Source organism: Saccoglossus kowalevskii, chromosome 8 (assembly GCF_978046115.1).
Source record: "Saccoglossus kowalevskii chromosome 8, keSacKowa6.1, whole genome shotgun sequence".
NCBI classification, from domain to species: Eukaryota; Metazoa; Hemichordata; class Enteropneusta; family Harrimaniidae; genus Saccoglossus; species Saccoglossus kowalevskii.
The window spans coordinates 7,357,874-7,363,873 of NC_140648.1; positions in this window are offsets into that span (position 1 = coordinate 7,357,874).

Genomic DNA, 6,000 nt, shown 5'->3' on the forward strand with positions numbered 1-6,000 from the left:
CAAAGTATCACATTTTGTTTAGCACAATGTGTGTGTGATAAAGTATCACTTTTTGTTTAGACCACTGTGTGTGTTGCAAAGTATCACATTTTGTTTAGACCACTGTGTGTGTGATAAAGTATCACATTTTGTTTGGACCACTGTGTGTGTGACAAAGTATCACATTTTGTTTAGACCACTGTGTGTGTGATAAAGTATCACATTTCGTTTAGCACACTGTGTGTGTGACAAAGTATCACATTTTGTTTAGACCACTGTGTGTGTGACAAAGTATCACATTTTGTTTAGACCACTGTGTGTGTGACAAAGTATCACATTTTGTTCAGACCACTGTGTGTGTGATAATGTAACACATTTCGTTTAACACGCTGTATGTGACAAAGTATCACATTTTGTTTAGACCACTGTGTGTGTTACAAAGTATCACATTTTGTTTAGACCACTGTGTGTATGACAAAGTATCACATTTTGTTTAGACCACTGTGTGTGTGACAAAGTATCACATTTTGTTCAGACCACTGTGTGTGTGATAAAGTATCACATTTTGTTTAGACCACTGTTTGTGTTACAAAGTATCACATTTTGTTTAGACAACTGTGTGTGACAAAGTATCACATTTTGTTTAGACCTATGTGTGAGTGACAAAGTATCACATTTTGTTCAGACCACTGTGTGTGACAAATTATCACATTTTGTTTAGAACACTGTGTGTGTGACAAAGTATCACATTTTGTTTAGACCACTGTGTGTGTGATAAAGTATAACATTTTGTTTAGACCACTGTGTGAGACAAAGTATCTCATTTTGTTTAGACCACTGTGTGTGTTACAAAATATCTCATTTTGTTTAGACCACTGTGTGTGTGACAAAGTATCACATTTTGTTTAGACCACTGTGTGTGTTACAAAGTATCACATTTTGTTTAGACCAATGTGTGTGTGACAAACTATCACATTTTGTTTAGACCACTGTGTGTGACAAAGTATCACATTTTGTTCAGACCACTGTGTGTGTGATAAAGAATCACATTTTGTTTAGACCACTGTTTGTGTTACAAAGTATCTAATTTTGTTTAGACAACTGTGTGTGACAAAGTATCACATTTTGTTTAGACCTATGTGTGAGTGACAAAGTATCACATTTTGTTCAGACCACTGTGTGTGACAAAGTATCACATTTTGTTTAGAACACTGTGTGTGTGACAAAGTATCACATTTTGTTTAGACCACTGTGTGTGTGATAAAGTATAACATTTTGTTTAGACCACTGTGTGAGACAAAGTATCTCATTTTGTTTAGACCACTGTGTGTGTTACAAAATATCTCATTTTGTTTAGACCACTGTGTGTGTGACAAAGTATCACATTTTGTTTAGACCACTGTGTGTGTTACAAAGTATCACATTTTGTTTAGACCACTGTGTGTGTGACAAACTATCACATTTTGTTTAGACCACTGTGTGTGTGACAAAGTATCACATTTTGTTCAGACCACTGTGTGTGTGATAAAGTATCACATTTTGTTTAGACCACTGTTTGTGTTACAAAGTATCTAATTTTGTTTAGACAACTGTGTGTGACAAAGTATCACATTTTGTTTAGACCTATGTGTGAGTGACAAAGTATCACATTTTGTTCAGACCACTGTGTGTGACAAAGTATCACATTTTGTTTAGAACACTGTGTGTGTGACAAAGTATCACATTTTGTTTAGACCACTGTGTGTGTGATAAAGTATAACATTTTGTTTAGACCACTGTGTGAGACAAAGTATCTCATTTTGTTTAGACCACTGTGTGTGTTACAAAATATCACATTTTGTTTAGACCACTGTGTGTGTGACAAAGTATCACATTTTGTTTAGACCACTGTGTGTGTGACAAAGTATCACATTTTGTTTAGGCCACTGTGTGTGTTACAAAATATCACATTTTGTTTAGATCACTGTATGTGTGATAAAGTATCACATTTTGTTCAGACCACTGTGTATGTGACAAAGTATCACATTTTGTTTAGACCACTGTGTGTGTGACAAAGTATCACATTTTGTTTAGACCACTGTGTGTGTTACAAAGTATCACATTTTGTTTAGACCACTGTGTGTGTTACAAAGTATCACATTTTGTTTAGCACACTGTGTGTATGACAAAGTATCACATTTTATTTAGACCACTGTGTGTGTGACAAAGTATCACATTTTGTTCAGACCACTATGTGTGTGACAAAGTATCACATTTTGTTCAGACCACTGTGTGTGTGATAAAGTATCACATTTTGTTTAGACCACTGTGTGTGTTACAAAGTATCACATTTTGTTTAGAGCACTGTGTGTGTGACAAAGTATCACATTTTGTTTAGCACACTGTGTGTGTGACAAAGTATCACATTTTGTTTAGCACAATGTGTGTGTGATAAAGTATCACTTTTTGTTTAGACCACTGTGTGTGTTGCAAAGTATCACATTTTGTTTAGACCACTGTGTGTGTGATAAAGTATCACATTTTGTTTGGACCACTGTGTGTGTGACAAAGTATCACATTTTGTTTAGACCACTGTGTGTGTGATAAAGTATCACATTTCGTTTAGCACACTGTGTGTGTGACAAAGTATCACATTTTGTTTAGACCACTGTGTGTGTGACAAAGTATCACATTTTGTTTAGACCACTGTGTGTGTGACAAAGTATCACATTTTGTTCAGACCACTGTGTGTGTGATAATGTAACACATTTCGTTTAACACGCTGTATGTGACAAAGTATCACATTTTGTTTAGACCACTGTGTGTGTTACAAAGTATCACATTTTGTTTAGACCACTGTGTGTATGACAAAGTATCACATTTTGTTTAGACCACTGTGTGTGTGACAAAGTATCACATTTTGTTCAGACCACTGCGTGTGTGATAAAGTATCACATTTTGTTTAGACCACTGTTTGTGTTACAAAGTATCACATTTTGTTTAGACAACTGTGTGTGACAAAGTATCACATTTTGTTTAGACCTATGTGTGAGTGACAAAGTATCACATTTTGTTCAGACCACTGTGTGTGACAAATTATCACATTTTGTTTAGAACACTGTGTGTGTGACAAAGTATCACATTTTGTTTAGACCACTGTGTGTGTGATAAAGTATAACATTTTGTTTAGACCACTGTGTGAGACAAAGTATCTCATTTTGTTTAGACCACTGTGTGTGTTACAAAATATCTCATTTTGTTTAGACCACTGTGTGTGTGACAAAGTATCACATTTTGTTTAGACCACTGTGTGTGTTACAAAGTATCACATTTTGTTTAGACCAATGTGTGTGTGACAAACTATCACATTTTGTTTAGACCACTGTGTGTGACAAAGTATCACATTTTGTTCAGACCACTGTGTGTGTGATAAAGTATCACATTTTGTTTAGACCACTGTTTGTGTTACAAAGTATCTAATTTTGTTTAGACAACTGTGTGTGACAAAGTATCACATTTTGTTTAGACCTATGTGTGAGTGACAAAGTATCACATTTTGTTCAGACCACTGTGTGTGACAAAGTATCACATTTTGTTTAGAACACTGTGTGTGTGACAAAGTATCACATTTTGTTTAGACCACTGTGTGTGTGATAAAGTATAACATTTTGTTTAGACCACTGTGTGAGACAAAGTATCTCATTTTGTTTAGACCACTGTGTGTGTTACAAAATATCTCATTTTGTTTAGACCACTGTGTGTGTGACAAAGTATCACATTTTGTTTAGACCACTGTGTGTGTTACAAAGTATCACATTTTGTTTAGACCACTGTGTGTGTGACAAACTATCACATTTTGTTTAGACCACTGTGTGTGTGACAAAGTATCACATTTTGTTCAGACCACTGTGTGTGTGATAAAGTATCACATTTTGTTTAGACCACTGTTTGTGTTACAAAGTATCTAATTTTGTTTAGACAACTGTGTGTGACAAAGTATCACATTTTGTTTAGACCTATGTGTGAGTGACAAAGTATCACATTTTGTTCAGACCACTGTGTGTGACAAAGTATCACATTTTGTTTAGAACACTGTGTGTGTGACAAAGTATCACATTTTGTTTAGACCACTGTGTGTGTGATAAAGTATAACATTTTGTTTAGACCACTGTGTGAGACAAAGTATCTCATTTTGTTTAGACCACTGTGTGTGTTACAAAATATCACATTTTGTTTAGACCACTGTGTGTGTGACAAAGTATCACATTTTGTTTAGACCACTGTGTGTGTGACAAAGTATCACATTTTGTTTAGGCCACTGTGTGTGTTACAAAATATCACATTTTGTTTAGATCACTGTATGTGTGATAAAGTATCACATTTTGTTCAGACCACTGTGTATGTGACAAAGTATCACATTTTGTTTAGACCACTGTGTGTGTGACAAAGTATCACATTTTGTTTAGACCACTGTGTGTGTTACAAAGTATCACATTTTGTTTAGCACACTGTGTGTATGACAAAGTATCACATTTTGTTTAGCACACTGTGTGTGACAAAGTATCACATTTTGTTTAGCACAATGTGTGTGTGATAAAGTATCACTTTTTGTTTAGACCACTGTGTGTGTGGCAAAGTATCACATTTTGTTTAGACCACTGTGTGTGTGACAAAGTATCACATTTTTTTAGACCTCTGTGTGTGTTACAAAATATCACATTTTGTTTAGAGCACTGTGTGTGTGACAAAGTATCACATTTTGTTTAGCACACTGTGTGTGACAAAGTATCACATTTTGTTTAGCACAATGTGTGTGTGATAAAGTATCACTTTTTGTTTAGACCACTGTGTGTGTGGCAAAGTATCAAATTTTGTTTAGACCACTGTGTGTGTGATAAAGTATCACATTTTGTTTAGACCACTGTGTGTGACAAAGTATCACATTTTGTTTAGACCGCGGTGTGTGTGATAAAGTATCACATTTCGTTTAGCACACTGTGTGTGTGACAAAGTATCACATTTTGTTTAGACCACTGTGTGTGTGACAAAGTATCACATTTTGTTTAGACCACTGTGTGTGTGACAAAGTATCACATTTTGTTCAGACCACTGTGTGTGTGATAATGTAACACATTTCGTTTAACACGCTGTATGTGACAAAGTATCACATTTTGTTTAGACCACTGTGTGTGTTACAAAGTATGACATTTTGTTTAGACCACTGTGTGTGTGACAAAGTATCACATTTTGTTTAGACCACTGTGTGTGTGACAAAGTATCACATTTTGTTCAGACCACTGTGTGTGTGATAAAGTATCACATTTTGTTTAGACCACTGTTTGTGTTACAAAGAATCTAATTTTGTTTAGACAACTGTGTGTGACAAAGTATCACATTTTGTTTAGACCTATGTGTGAGTGACAAAGTATCACATTTTGTTCAGACCACTGTGTGTGACAAAGTATCACATTTTGTTTAGAACACTGTGTGTGTGACAAAGTATCACATTTTGTTTAGACCACTGTGTGTGTGACAAAGTATCACATTTTGTTTAGGCCACTGTGTGTGTTACAAAATATCACATTTTGTTTAGATCACTGTATGTGTGATAAAGTATCACATTTTGTTCAGACCACTGTGTATGTGACAAAGTATCACATTTTGTTTAGACCACTGTGTGTGTGACAAAGTATCACATTTTGTTTAGACCACTGTGTGTGTTACAAAGTATCACATTTTGTTTAGCACACTGTGTGTATGACAAAGTATCACATTTTATTTAGACCACTGTGTGTGTGACAAAGTATCACATTTTGTTCAGACCACTATGTGTGTGACAAAGTATCACATTTTGTTCAGACCACTGTGTGTGTGATAAAGTATCACATTTTGTTTAGACCACTGTGTGTGTTACAAAGTATCACATTTTGTTTAGAGCACTGTGTGTGTGACAAAGTATCACATTTTGTTTAGCACACTGTGTGTGTGACAAAGTATCACATTTTGTTTAGCACAATGTGTGTGTGATAAAGTATCACTTTT